This window comes from Microtus pennsylvanicus, chromosome 10 (genome assembly GCF_037038515.1).
Source record: "Microtus pennsylvanicus isolate mMicPen1 chromosome 10, mMicPen1.hap1, whole genome shotgun sequence".
In the NCBI taxonomy this organism is placed as follows: Eukaryota; Metazoa; Chordata; class Mammalia; order Rodentia; family Cricetidae; genus Microtus; species Microtus pennsylvanicus.
This window is the reverse complement of record NC_134588.1, coordinates 62,778,974-62,794,972: the sequence shown is the minus strand read 5'-3', so window position 1 is coordinate 62,794,972 and position 15,999 is coordinate 62,778,974.

The window sequence follows — 15,999 nt, the reverse complement described above, 5'->3', positions numbered from 1 at the left end:
GGATAGGTAGGGGAAGCTCATCTGGCAGCCAGGACGGAGCCTGGGTTCTCAAGATGGACAGGAGCAGAGAAGCCTAGGGACATCATTCTTGACAGACTCTGTTAAGACAAGTCAGAGGTAACCCCGAGCTGGAGAAAAAGAGGAAGGGACTGGATCTAAGGTAGGGGAAGGATCTACAGCACTGAACAGGTGTCTAACATCTGCCTGGCTCTGGATTCCCCAGAGGTAGACTGGGAAACAAGCATTTGAGGGCAGGCATTGTGTCTGGGGAAAGAGACAGTCAATAATGGGTGTTTTAAGGGGACCATCCGCACAGCGGGGACTCCCTCCCACACCCTGGATTAGGCACAAATCACACCCAAACACCTATTTTCACAGAGAGATCCTTTATTAAGCGGCGAGAAAAGTCAACGTGGCTGCTTTCTGACTCGGGCAGAAAACAGCAGCAAATGACCTTGCAGGTGTAATTTTTAAGAGGAGAAAAGGAAAAAATCCCCCTATGTTGGGATGGGCTAGAATGTGGTGGTAAAGGAGATAGGGCATGCGGGAAAGGGGGAAGGAACAAGGGAGCAGAGGTCTTTGTCCTGGAGAGACGAAGGACTGCCTCTGCACAGAGAGGAGACAAAGTTGGCACGTAGGCAAATGGAAGTTTATAAAGGTAAATGGGGAAACCCCGTGTTAAGATGAACGTGTTAATTAGGTGAGCCGAAGGGGACTTTTGATAGTCAGCCTCAGGAGGAGAAAGTAGACAAATAAGGGACTAGACCTTGGTGGTTAGCTTTGCGAGTGTAACCCAACCGTTTTCAGCAAGGCAGAGGGAAGGGGGGAGAAGGGCAAGGCCTACCGGAGCCACATTCTCAAGTGGGCTCGTTCCCTCCAGTGTTGAGTGAGATCCCACCGGAAACTTTGGAAGTTGTAACGACTACCTAAATTGTTCCAGTTTAATAAAAACTCGAGAGTCAGAAATTGAGATAAAGACCTGATAAATCCAAGGACAGCAAACAGTTGATTGGCTGACCCTCTCTCCATGTTTTTCCCAAACCATCAGCTCCAGAAATTCCCCTTCTCTCTTCCTGTCCTCTCTAGCAAACCTCCTCAGTCTTCCAAGAACTCCATGGCTAATCCCTGTTAGCCAATCATTGACTCCGTCCTTTGTTTCAAGGTGACTTTATGAGCACAGTAGAATGTCTATACAAACAATTCTTCCACAACAGGGACTCTGTCTGACACACACCTGAGGAATGGCAGTCCTTCCGCTCTGGAGAAGAAGGCTGTTTATATACCAAGAGCAGCCAACTATTTGGCAAGGCAAGGCTGTTGGTGTCCCGGGAGGGGGGACACTTATCCACCCCATGTAGGGATGAAAGGCTATCGATGTCTTCACAGTGAGTCAATGGCCAAAAGATGCTAATGCCAGCTGCCGGTAGACCAGTAAGTGTAATGAGAGAAGAAAGAATCGTAGCAGATGCCAGGGTCTCGGAGAAGGGTCCAATCCCAAACTCTAGACCAAATCCTAGTAGGGGCTCATAGGAGTGTTAAGCTTTATTAGGGGAAAATCCCCAGTAGTCTCAAGTGGTAAGTTTCTAAGCCCAAACACAGAGAGGGCTTTCGGGTATGTCAAGGGCCTGGTGGAGAGAAAATAGAGTTTGGGGACTCTGGACCAGGGTCTTTTTTTGGTATGATACACAGGCTTTGAACAAGCTGAGCTGAGGAAACTAGAAGATGCCCACTCAGCCAGCCCGTTAGCCCCTCCGAGCCAGACTCACCCAGAATGTCTTCAGGAACAAAGAGGGCCTCGTAGAAACACCTGTGTCCACATGGACACAATGCTTCAGAAGCCTACGGTGGGAATTCACATTGGCACACAGTTTTCACAAACACCTTTGGATTCCTGAAAATGTTTACTTACAATGAGCTAAGATACCTTAGAGGATTTAAAAGGAGCCAATAAAGACTTCCAAAGTGAGTTCTCAGCCAGAGACAGGAGGACTAGGCAGACAGCTCTTGGTGGTGGTCGCTGTTTTAAGAGGACCTAGGTGGCCACCTGGGTGTGTAGACAAGGCCGAGAGCATGTGACCAGCTCAGAACCGAGGAAGGAGCCTCCCACAGATGAAGGGGCTTGAAGACGCAGCAGAGGAGGGGGAACCGCAATACCGCACCCAGGTCCCCGGCCCTATGATGGCTTCTTATGGTATACTATTTTTCTCATCACTGTGACAAAGTATATTCTGGAAACAGCAGGAAATTGATACTCACAGTCAGGAGCATGAAGCAGCTGGTCACATGACAACAGCAGTCTGGAAGAGACCGATGAATGCTTGTACTCAGCTTGCTTGCTCAGTTTTATTCAGTCTGGGACCCCCTGTCTCAAGGAACAGGGCTGTCCATTTTGAGGGTGGGTCTCCCTATTTCAGCTAGCTCAGGATGTCCCTCACAGGCATTCCAGAGGGCTGTCTCCTAGAAGAGTCTAGACCCTGCCAAATTGACAAGAAGCACTGTCACAAAAGGTCAGCTTGACCTGTTCTTTAGAGAAATGCCTTCCCAGAGGCCTGGGTTTCCCTCACCCCTAAGGGCCATCAGCTGGTCACTGACAGTGGAGACAGAAAGCCGGCTCATTGTCTTAACCTGAGCCCATGAGCTTCATCAGAAGCTGGCGCTTAGCCTGAAGTATCCTGTCCTTCCTCTCCCTTAGCAGGGTTCCCTAGATGCCAGGCCCTAATAAATCATCTACAGGAGACTTTGACAGAAGTGCCCGAGGTCCCTGAGTGCACCTAGCTAGATAAGACTCCATCTGCACCTGGACTATGAGATGAGAGCGCCATTCTGTGACCAGCTGTAGTGTCCGGGTCCGTTCTCTAAGAGTGAGGAGCTGTAGGCCAGGAGCCTCGCCTGAGGCTGCCACAAGGCTTCTGCTATGGAACAGTTCCCATGCTGTCCCATGCTGGAAGGGCCAGGCAGATGACACGCTCAAGGCCCACGGATCTCCCCCTCCTTGTCAAGGTACAATGCCCCACTGACATATCCTCAGAGGCAGTGTGGAAAATGAACTCGCGTGTCCAGCACCTGACTCTCTGAAGCCCCCAAGGAGACTGACACTGGAGGCAGCCACCCAGCCTGGCGGGGGTGAGTGTCACAAATATATGACCAACACTGTGAGAGTCAGACTTCTTTTCAGGGTGTGGCAGCCATGGCAAGGATTGACCGGTTCAGCTCAGGATGGAGGCTGAAAGAATTTGAGTCTAAGAATGTGACTGCAGAGTATTGGGTCCACATCCCCCTGACTCAGTTTCCTCACTCCTCAGTCATTAACCATCTGCTGGGCTTCTGGAAGCAGGACCCACGGAGCAGGGTCACGTACCCATCAGAAGGCAATATGACTGCTCCAGGGTTATGAATGAGAAGGACCTGAGACACCTTCTCCATTCTTGGGGCGGGGAAAGCATTGAAAGAAGGTAGCTTCTACGGGAGCCTCTCCATCAGACAGCAGATGGGACAGAGGTGTGTGGCTGGATGGGCAGACTGTAAACAAGGCTGGAGGGCTGGGAGCGGGGAAGAGGCTGAATGGGTGGGCTGAGCACCAAGCAGTTTTCTGTGCCAGGCAGAGAGAGCTTGGATCTGGGACAGCGGTGACGTGTATGTTTAAACTGGACATGGAATGGCTACTGTTTTATCTTCTGATTCCTCAGTGTTATGTAGAGAGGCCAAGAATAGGTTCCGGCGTCATCAAGGAACAGAAGATGACAGGCTAATCTGGGATGGGGTCTTGCAGAAGGTAAAATAAATGAGACTTGAGGCTGACTCGCTCATTGCTGTAGACAAGCGTCAATTATCTCTTCATGCTAATGGCGGCCTCTGGATTTGAGGTTTGCATCTACTCCCTGGCTCCCTGCCAAGGCCTGCTGCACGCCTCTAGAGTCCTGTGCATCACCGTGTTCTCTTCAGGGGCTGAAATTCTGATTCTCCCCAGCAGATGGCAGCATAGGAATGAAAGGAAGGGCAAGATTGGCCCCCTCAGCGCTAGGGGAAGAGGTTGAACTGGCTGAGTCTCACCAAAAGACAGAGAAGTTACTGGCCACCCTTACTGATCACATGATAACAGCAACACCTCACCACTGGAGAGGATCGAGCCTCACTTCATCACCTACCTCACTTCAACCTCAGCACGACATCATGGAATAGGAACCACAGTACTGCACACACACAAGAAGGGTCAGAAAGGTCAAGTGACCTGCCCAGACCCACCGAGGTGAAGTGCCTCAGAATGAGGACTGGAATCTCAGCCAGGCTCTGTTGTCATTGGAAACCCGCCGTTCAGATACCATTACCCTAAAGCCACTCTGAGGTAACTGGTTCTCTCTTCCTTCCCTCTGGTCTCCCCATTGTGCAACTTCTCTGAGGACATTTGAAAATTGAACAGGACCTCAGAGTCAGCATCCCAGGTCTCTGCTATCACGGCTTTGGGAGGAATAGAGACCAGTTGATTACAGGGTTTGGAGTATCTTTTTCCAAAGCTTGCTCTCTCTGGGATCCTGGATTCCCGCAACTGGCTGTTGGAAAGAAGAAGATATTTATTCCCATTTTGTGGATGAAGAGCAAGAGCTAGGGAGTGTGGAGCCACCCAGTGAAAAAGGACAGAGAAGGACCAGAAACACCCCACCCTTGGCCCTCTGCTTCCCTGGGACCACTCCCTTACCTCCTGCTCGTGTGCAGTTGTCTGGAATTGCACTCAGTTGTGTGGAATTCTACACACAAAAAAGTGTGTGTGGAATTGGGCCTCAGAGTCCAAGAGAAAGCTCAGTCCCTAGGCTCCGGGGCAGCTTGCAAGACCTATCAGCAGGAGTCCAGGCAGATGAGGGAAAATGGAATAAGCATGTAAAACTCTCTCCCTCCACCCCACAACTTCAGGTTGGCTGCTCCAGCTCACAGCCATTTGGGCCTTTGCAACCTTCAGGTCTCTCCTGGCAGAAAGGGAGCTGAGCCCAAGCCAGACTATACTAGAAAGAAAGCGAGCAGGAGACAAATGCCTGTCTTCTTAGACAGATGTGGGTTGGAGAGGATACATTCCAAGAACAGTGGAATTCAAAGTTGCAAATGACATGTGGGGTGTAAGGGGGTGAGTGTGTGATGTGTATGTCTGGTGTGTGTGTTGGTATGGGTGCTTTGGGGGTGAGTGTGGTGTGTGTGTGTGGTGGTATGGGTGCTTTGGGGGGTGAGTGTGTGTGTGTGGTGGTATGGGTGCTTTGTGTGTGGGGGCATGTGAGTGTGTGTGAGTATATGTGAGTGGAAATGTGTGTGTATTGAGAGTGTGTAAAAAAGTGTGTGTGAGAGTGTGTGTCTGTGAGCATGTGTGTGTGAGTGTGCATGAGTGTGAGTGTGTGCATGAATGTGTGTTCGTGTGTGTTATTTACATATGTGCTTGCCCAGATGTGTGTGTATGGAGGCCAGAGGTTGACAACGGGATGACTTCCAATGTTACCATCTGCTTTGTTTTTTGAGGAACAGAAGTGATAGAAGGAAGTGTGTGTGTGTGTGTGTGTGTGTGTGTGTGTGTGTGTGTGTAAGGGAAATTCATTACAGAGGTTTATAGACTGTTGTGGTGGCTATTTTTGGTTGTCAACTTAACATCTGGAATTATCCAAAACCCAGAAGTGAAGGGGCACACCTGTGAGGGATTTCTGCTTACTTTGAAGTGGAAAGATCCAATTCTAATCCAGATGTTGAGGTATGAAGACATGCCTTTAATCCAGATGTTTTTAATGAGGAATCCCCAGTTCTAATCTGGGTCGTGCCTCCTGAAAGCCTATATAGGGATGTGGAAGAAAAAGGCTTTTGCTCTTTGCCTGCTTGCTCTTGCCCACGCTAGTAAGTCCATTCCTCCAATAGCATTAGAGCTATTATACTTTTTAGGGACTCCGGTGTATCCTGAAGACCAACTGAGACATCCAGCCTCATGAACTGAATGACTGCTAAATTCTTGGACCTTTGGTTCATAGGCAACCACCGTTGGACAGCCTGCATATCATTCTAAGAAATCTCCTATCTATATATAAAGAGATTCTTTCTATAAGTTGTGTTGCTCTTGAGAACCCTGACTAACACAGCTGTTTTCTGGTCCATCCAACAATCACTGCCTCCCAACAGAAAGGTCAAGAATCTAGTAGTTGTTCAGTCCATGAGGCTGGATATCTTGGGTGGTCTATGTATATGGAGAAGTAGGTCCTAACACCAGCGAAGGAATGCTCAGCAGCAGGGTAGATGACCTTGCCAGCGAGAGTGAGGGAAAACAGGCAAGAGGCAAAAAGCTTTCTTCCATGTCTTTTTTTTTTAAAGGTGCCATCTAAATGGAGGGGGGGTGCACATTTAGGGCAAGCCTTCTGGCCTCAGATGACCCAATCAAGTCCCTCAGAGCTGTACCCAGTTGTTTGGGTTTTAATCGATTCCAGATGTAGTCAAGTTGACTAACAAGATTAGCCATCACACTCACCTAACCAATAACTTGCTATTTCAGCCCCCAGTATCATAGGCAAAGGTCATGTTCCCAAGTGGAAGTGGTCTTCATATGTGTGTAGCATGCACTTTACTCACCGAGCTGCTCCCTAGCCCCTGTTGTGACTTCTCACGGTGAGTGAGGCTGTGTGGAGTCCACGTCATACTTAGACTGTTTCAGTAACTCACCCATCACTGGGTGACACCTGAACTACAGTGATAGACCCAGGAAGAAACAAATAAACAAGACCGACAGATCCATTCCAGACAAGAGAGGTGAGCAAAAGAACACAGAAACAATATTTCAGTTGCTAAGTCGCTAACGCCCTGTAAACCTGGGAGGGGGGATTTTTATCCTGCTGGTCCTCCACCACCAAATGCTACTGTAAAATCCCCTGCGTGTATCCCATTAAACCTACTCCATGGCAGACTCTGTGCTCCAGGAAAGGGGAGGCAGCAGGATGTTCTCTGTCCCACATCCTGGGAGAGCCGCTGCACTTAGGTGCCGGGTACCCAGGACTTACCAGCCGGCACAGAACTCAGCACCATTATTATCAACGCAGAGACACTGGCGACTCGATGCTCTACAGAAACCTCCTCCTGAGGCTTTCTGCAGGCCACCACTTCCTTTAATCTTCAACAGCAAAGGATGGAGCCGCTGGAGCCCCCTCTGGTCCAGCATAAACTTTTATTATTTTATTTTTGATTTAGAGAAAGAGCCTCATGTAGCCCAGTCTGGACGTGTAGCCCAGGATGGCCTTGAACTCTCTGGGCAGCTCAGCAGGAGGTGATTTCTCCACCTCTACCTCCTGAGTGCTGGGATTATAAGCACACACTGCACCAGTTTCCGTTAAGCTGGGGACAGAATGAAGGACTCTGTGCACTCCAACGACAGCCCCCGCCCAAAGCAGGAGTGTGTCAGCAAGGGGCGTGGTACAACCAATGCTCTATTAAAATGGGGGCTTCAACTTATGTGAACTCACCCGCTCACGCCCCTGTGGGTGGATGAATGGGGAGGAGGGTCGAGTTTCAGAAAAGTTAAATCTCGTCCACAAGACTACACAGCTGTGAGGGACAGAGCAGCATTTAATCCCAAGGTGACTCCTGCCTTAACTCTGCCAGTGTCGGAGAGGGACCTGGAGGTAACAAAAGGAGAGTGACTGCTAGGGGCACTTTGAGAACTTGGCCTCTGGCCTGGAATCCGGCCTCCAGACATTTTCCTGGCCTGAGCCCAGCAGGCTGCCCTCCGGCCCTCTCATAGCCCTGCCCTAGTGAATGGCACAGCCTGCTCTCTAAGTTTCCGCTCCAGAAGAGCCCCTCCCCGCTGTCTTCAGAGATGTCCTGATAATAAGGCTGTCCAGCCTGATACTGATGTCCCCACACAGGACCGTGGGGTACCCCAGCTGCTCCAGAAAGCTCAGCGCTGGCCTTCTGCTAAAGGGGAGGCCAAGCTCTGTGTCCTAGCCAGCCTGAGGTCACCTGCCACACCCGAACTGTGTGACTACTCTGTCACCGCTGCTTCTCCACCTTCCCAGTAGTCTTGGTTTTCCTCCCTGAGAGATGGGCAGGAAGCTGGGAGGTTAGGAGCCTCAGGGATTCCAAGAATGTAGAGAATGGGCATCTCCGCAGCCTGACTGAAGTGATCCTAGCTTTGAGAGACACCTTTGTGCTTGCAAGAATGAGTCAGGAAATAATGGGGAGCCCTGGCCCTAAGAACCTCCTAGGCCCTGGTTTCTCAAATCAGCTCTAGCAGGGAGGACTCAGAGCTCTCTCTCTGAAGCCCATTGGAGCCTGGTACCCATTTCATGCTGTGGGAACAATCCAAGGAAGAAAGTGGGGGCCGTTGTGTTTCATGCTGGGACTCTGCACTTGGGTAGGGACACTGGAGCCCCCAGAGGGAGCCCTACCCATACTCAGGAGCCTGCGTCACTCAAGGCTCCCTCCCACTCAGGCAGGATTCACTCTGGAAAGCTAGGTGGGGTCCAAGGCAAAGCCTGCATCTGATTTCTTCATTTCTCCAGGGACCGAGGTGACCTAGGTTCGCTGGCTCCCTGGCTCCCTCCTGGTGCCCAGGCAGGGTCTAGCATAGGCAGATAGATATGGAAAAAAAAAAGAAAGCATAGTTACAATTACAAACTGACTGGCTGGCTGTCACCAGATAGAGACAGGGCTGTGGACAAGTCATTTAAACTTTCTGTTCATTTCCTTGTGCATAAAAGTCTCCATCCAAGAGATTCGCTGTAAATGCCAGTGTTCAGAATGGCACCTACATGTGCAGGCTGTCTGTCAACTTTGCTTTGTTGTTAGAATTGTGTTTGATTCTTTATCCAACATCTTCCTAGGGTCTGGGCTGGAGTCTGCAGAGGGTTTAGTCTTTGCACTGTTTCCGCAAATGTGGCCAGTGAGCCTCCTTGTGGCAGCATTGTGGGGTATGGAACATAAGAGGAGCCCATTCTACTGTCCCTTCTAGTCCCGGCAGTGTGGTCAGGAGGCCAGGTCACAGCTACCCCTGACCTAGAGTGAAAAGGACCTGACCCCCTGGACCTCAGCTGTGTGTCTTATATAAAGGAGCTGGACCCCACTCCACAGCGAGTTCACCACCCAGATAGCCTCCAGCAAATAAGAGACTCGGAACCTCCAGTGACATGAGAGGATGAGGGAACTCAGAAAGGCAAGAAGTGAGGTTTTAGGAAGGGGCCCTGAGTTAGTGGGGAAACGGGGTCACTGAGAGTCTGGGGGTAACTGCACAGATAAGATGAAATTATCTGATGGGGAAGGGCAAGGGCACAGACTTGCCTAGAGTCCCAGCAAAAAAGTCAGGTCAGTATCACCAAGTGGTATCACGCGACTGGCTAAGCCATCCAGAACCTACCCTTGAGCCCCCACCAGTGTCCCTGGGTGTAACCGTCACTCAATGGGGTAGGGCACAATGACCATTCCTTCATGATGTTCACCTGTGGAAGATGATGGCCTCTGCAACCAGCATGGCATACTGCGGGGAGGCCACAGCTGGACTCCATGAGAGAGGAAGAACATGTGAGACACTGGTCCAGTGTCCGTGAGAAGTGAGGAGGCCGCTTCCCTCAAACTCCTTTGGCACCTGACTGTGTGTCTTCCCATCTCGGCACACACACCACACCTCTCTGAGGCAACCCGTCCACTTGGCTTAGATTGGGGTCTTGTACACTAGTTCCTACCTATAACATTGACAGATGCCACATCACAAAACACAAGAAAAAAAACAGGAAAGAAGGAAGAGGAGGAGGAAGACGAGAGCTTCAGAACAGACTCTTCTAGCTACGGTCTTATGTTCTCTGGCCCACATCATCTGCGTCCACATAGCAGATAGAGCTCCTACCTTCCACACTTGCTGGGCATGTCGTCTTGGTCCTTGGTCATGAAGCTTTTGGGACTGCCCGTGCCTGACAAAGACACATGATCCATCCACTTTTCTTCAAGCCAACTTCCCCAGCGTCCACACCATAGATCTGCCCTCACCCCCATCTCACAAGTCAGAACCCGGAAGTCAGGGCTCATCAACAAGAAGTGGCAGGGACAAAGCTGTACTGAGATCCTCCCCAGCAGGATGCGTCACCCAGGCCAGACACAATGCATTCCCACCTGAGGTCCTCCCTAGCACCTGCCCCCAGCGCAGAAGAGGAAACAGATCTAGCCTTGGGAGCTGACCTTCCTTGGAAATCAGGGGATATGGGGTCGAACACGCTCACAGGCTGGCTGAACTTAGACCTCAGCTTCCTTTCGTGTAAAGCAGAGATAAAAATACACATTTGGTATCGTCACATGTGAAAACCAGTATCGTGGATGCATTCCTCCCCTTTGGGTCTCGGTTCTCCATCTGGGAACTGGAAAGGGCAAGTGGGTTCACTCCCACGGCCCCCAACCCTGGTAGAAATGACAAACTCCAAGTACCCTGGAGGAGTGATGGGTACCTTTCTGGACCTTTCAGCTGGAGGCCACCAAGGACGGTCAGGATGTAAGCCTCTTGTTCAAAACTGACCAGAAATCTCAGACAGCAGTGGATAAGTCACATGGCCCCCACCCTGCCAAGTGGAAGAGCCCCTGCAACTGCCAGGGCCCATGCCCAGAAAGAAAGTTGATTTAATGCCAGCCAAAGAGACATTCATGTGTGGGAATCATACCCCCAGGCTAGCAAGTGACCATGACCCTGCAGACTCTGAACTTTGCCATTCATCCCAGCTCCTTCTGCTCAGTCTCTGGATCTGGCAGTCCCTAGATGTTTGTGTCCATGGTCTGAGCACATGGCTTCACGGTGAACAATCTGCCCACATTAAGTTTCAGCATGACCCTGGGCTGCAACTCCAGGAAAACAGATCAGAAATGATGGGGACGAAGGAGAACAGCTCCTGGCAGTCACTGAAAGAGTCATTTGAAAGCAGATGGTGACCTTAGGAAACAGGAAAACTGCACAGTTTTGTTGTCAAGCTTTCTCAGAGAGGTTTTTCTTCTCTTCTGTCCCTGGCCTTCTTCAAGCTGGGTTCAGAAGTTGAATGTCCAGGCCTGCTCCAAGCAGAAGTACAGGCTGGGCAGTGCACAAAGGCATCCAGTTGATGGATCGTGTACTGGTGGTGGGAATCCAGCTGCTCCCAGAGGCTTGTGCTCAGGTGATGGCTTTGGCTCCTGGAGGAAAGAATGCTGCCTTGTAATTCCTCAGTGCTGTCACACACAGCTTTGTGATGACCTCTTGAGACCAAAATTTCTGCTGGCTAGCCTTATGGATGACCCCAGTCCCAGTAAAAATGATTTTTTAAAGGGGGAGAAAAAAACTGAAGGAGGTAAAATGTTGCCCCTTCAGCTGACTGTTCCCCAGGAAGCCCCCTCTAGATGTCTCTAGTGTGTCTGCACAGGGAGAGGGGCATCCGCTAGGAAAGCAGACATTTGTGCTAAAATGATATGTGCAGAGCCCGTCCTGATGTGGGATCAGCCTGGAAGGGACCCACCCCACAGCAACTACCACTCTCCTGACTGCTAAAATTTTATAAAGAGACAGAATTGTCTCAATATATCCAATTATATCCAAACTACATTTTTTTATAATCTATTTATTATGTATACAACATTCCTTCCATGTATACCTGTATGCCAGAAAAGGGCACCAGATCTCACTACAGATGCCTGTGAGCCACCATGTGGTTGCTGGGAATTGAACTCAGGACCTCTGGAAGAGCAGTCAGTGCTCTTAACCTCTGAGCCATCTCTCTAGCCCTGGATAGGTATTCTTTAAGCTTTTCAAAGACTAATAGAATATGGCATTTAAAATGTTTTAAAAATTAAGACCTTTTCATGACAATGATACTCATCTATTCCTGGCAGCACTAACCTACTTCAAGAGGATGATGGGCATCAAAGAGACTCAACCCTTATGGAGTTGGTTAGCCATTTGGGCAAGAAACTGCCCTTGCCTGGACTGCTTGACGTTATGTTGTATAAACTGGATGAACATGCAGGACCTGCAGAGAAATGACTGCTGAACTTGCCTAAAGGTGAGATGGTCCTTTGGGGTTCCTGCTTCATGAAAGAATCTGCCAGACATTCTGCTGGACACACAAGAAAATGACTGACAAACTGCCAATATAGGTGGAACTGTCGCTGAAATTTCCTGCTCTATGGAAAAGTTTATCAGATACTATGGGACTGTAGGCTGAAAATGGATGCTCCAATGTTACAGAAGAACTTTGGGTGACTGTCCAGGTAGTGAGATGTCTCTGTCAATACTAGAGTTTTGGAACTGAGGGACAGAGAGAGGGAAGCTGAGAGGACTAGTTTCCCGTGACAGAACTCAAGAAGGGCAGGTTGACAGTCAAGTTCACAGACGATCCAGATTGAAGTCCAGGTTCCAGACTATATTGGTTACTGTGACAAAACCACTGACAAACAGCTTCAGGAGGAAAGTGTTTATTCTGGTGCATAATTGAGCATCCAGGTCCCTCGTGGTGGGGAAGTCCCAGCAGCAGGTACACGAGGCAGCCGGTCACATTGCACCTACAGTCAGGAAGCAGAGAGGGAAAGATGGATGCTGCTACTCCACTCCATTTCTCCTTTTTCCTTCATTCTGGGCCCCCATGCCACGGAATGACCTTCATTTAAGGTCAGACCTCTCACCTCAGTTAATCCCATATAGAAACTCCCTCTTGCCCAGAGATTTGACTCTTGGATGATTCTAAATCCTGTCACCTACTGAGTCCAGAGTACCACACCCTGGAGATAAGTCGCTGGGAAGAACCGAGTATAGAGCCCAGGAGGAGAGGAATCAACCCCAAAAACATCCTGATAGATCCTGGAGTGTAACATAGAAGACTGGGCATTGCTGGGCCCCAGAAGGAACAGGAACGAGACCCTGGTACCCTGGTATGTAGGTGTCAAAGACTGCCCAGTCAGGGGAGGAATCAGATTTCCAGATACCCAGCCTATAGTATGAGATCCTGCACCCTGACCCAGGAGTCAAAGAGCTTCTGGGTTCCCAGTTTCTCTTCAAGAGCCTGGTGGGCTCTTGTGGCCCAGCTTAGCTTCCTATCCCCATTCCTGATCAATTCAATTCTTTTTTTTTAACTTGGGTTAACTTTATCCCACCCCCTATAATAGCCACACATTGCCCACCTCTGAGTATGACCTAAGGTCCTGTAGTAGGGTGAAATTCTTTTTGGAATGTATAAGCAGACCCCTAGCCTCCACCAACCCAAAGATCTTGAGAATGTCAACAGATATGATCCAAAGCCTATAGTAGAGGATTCCCTGCTTGGGCTGTTACTCTTCTGCCTGATATTTCCAGTAATGTATCCAAAAATTTAAATGCCCTGATTTATGATTTTCTTTCTTCTGATGCTATATAAGTCCTTCATAAAACTGTTAGCACATTCAACCAACCCCACATTGGACAGAGATCTCCAAAATAAACAAAGAACTCAAGAAATTGGTCAGCAAAAAAACAAATACTACAATAAAAAGGTGGGATACAGACCTGAACAGAGAACTCTCAACAGATGAATCTACAATGCTGAAAGACACTTAAGGAAATGCTCAATATTCTTAGCCATCAGAGACATGCAAATCAAAACAACTCTGAGATTCCATCTTACACCTGTAAGAATGGCTAAGAACAAAAATACTAATGACAACTTATGCTGGAGAGGATGTGGGGTAAAGGGAACACTCCTCCATTACTGGTAGGAATGCAAACTGTTACAGCTGCTTTGGATATCAGTATGATGATTTCTCAGAAACAACCTGCCTCAAAACGCAGCAATACAACTTTTGGATATATACCCAAAGGATGCTCAATTGTACCACAAGGACATGTGCTCAACTATGTTCGTAGCAGCAATTTTTGTCATAGCCAGAACATGGGAACAACCTTGACCAAAAAGTGGATAAGGAAAATGTGGTACATTTACAGAGCAGAAAAAAAAAATGACATCTTGAAATTTGCAGGCAAATGGATGGAACTAGAAAACATCATATTGAATGAGGCAACCAGACCCAGAAAGACAAATATCATATGTACTCACACATAAGTGGCTAATAGAAATAGAGCAAAGAAAAACCAGCCTATAATTCACAATCCCAGAGAACCTAGGCAACAATGAGGACCCTAAGAGAGACATACATGGATCTAACCTACATGGGAAGTAGAAAAAGACAAGATCTCCTGAGTAAATTGGGAGCATGGGGACCATGGGAGAGGGTAGAGGGGTGGGAGAGAAAGGGAAGGGAGAAGACAAAAATATATAGCTCAATAAAAACAATTTTTAATAAGCTGTTAGCACATTCAAATGTGGTATTTAGGGTGACGTGAATCTGCACTCCCATGGCATGGTCACTCACGTTTAGCTATAGAATAAACCACATCGTACTTCCTTAGAGATAAGAGCTGTGTTTCTACACAATCCTGGGCAAGCACTCTATCAACTGAGCTACATCTCCAGCCCTTTTATGTGTGTGGTATTTTTGTTTGGTTTGGTCTATTAACTAAGACAGAGCTGAGAGAGAAAGATAAAAAAAATTAGAAATGAAAGATTACGAATGGAAATTCCTAGCCTAGACCAGTGAATGGCCTCTGAGTGAGTCCACCTGGGCCTCTTCTCTTTCCCTGAGTTTCCTTACCTCAGAGAGGAAGTGGGTAAAAGAGACCAATACGGCTGCTCAAGCTGTGGGTAAATCACACTTCCTCCATGGAAAATTTGTCTTAATTATTTTCCCTTGATTCATTTACCTTTTCTTCATCCCAAGCGCTCTACCCCATACCATGAAAAATATTTTCACCTATGATAAGTTACCCTGGGCAAGACAGTATCTCTCTTTGGGTTCCCCATCCCTCCTAGCTGCGGCTAGACAGTGGGTTAGAGCTTGTGGTGATTTGAATAGAAATGGTCCCCATAGGCTCATAGATTTGAATACTTGGTCATTAGGAAATGGCACTATTAGGAGGTATGTCCCTGTTTGGGTAGATGTGGCCTTGTTGGAGGAAGAGTGCCACATTAGGGTTTCAGAAGCTCAAGCCAAGCCCAGTGTCTCTCTCTCTCCCTTGCTGACTGCTGATGGAGGCATACAATTCTCAGCTCCTTCACCACCATATCTGCCTACACACCACCATGTTTCCTGCCAGGAGCGTAATGGACCAAACCTCTGAACTATAAGTGAGCCCCAATTAAATGTGTTCCTTTATATAAGCATTGCTATGGTCATGGTGTCTCTTCACAGCAAGAGAACATTGACTAAGACAGAGGAGAAGATAGGAGGATGGAAACAAACATTTCCTTAAGAACTAATCCTACCCAAGGTGCACAGAACATTCAACAGCCCCGTCCCCAGCAGGGGACTCCGATTCCTCCCACAGGCACGGAAGTCCAGGCCTCCCAGAAATGTGCACAGCCCAGCCAGGCTGTCCCTGCACTCTGACTCTGGGGTTTGCCCTTCTCATCCATAATACAAATATTTCAAAAAGACAAAATAAGAGAGCCTAGGGCTAGAGAGAGGCTTCAGTTAGTAAAGTGAGGGCCTGAGTTTTTGCCCCAGAATCCACATGAAAAGGCGGGACATGGGGTGTGCTTTGCTTTTTGTTTTTTGGGGTTTTTTTTGTTTGTTTTTTGTTTTGTTTTGTTTTTTTGATTTTTCGAGACAGGGTTTCTCTGTGGTTTTGGAGCCTGTCCTGGAACTAGCTCTTGTAGACCAGGCTGGTCTCGAACTCACAGAGATCCGCCTGCCTCTGCCTCCCAAGTGCTGGGGTGTGCTTTGCAACCCCAGTTGGGGACAGATTGCTCCCTGGGGCTTGCTGGCCAGCCAACCTAGCCAGTGAAAACCGCTCTCTCAAAAAATAAAGAAGAATGAACACCTGAGGTTGGCCTCTGACCTACACACACACACACACACACACACACATACACACTACACATATTTTTCTACTGTGCAAACATGTGTGTGCACGCGCATGCGCATACACACACACACACTCACACAGCGGGCGGGACTGTAATGCAA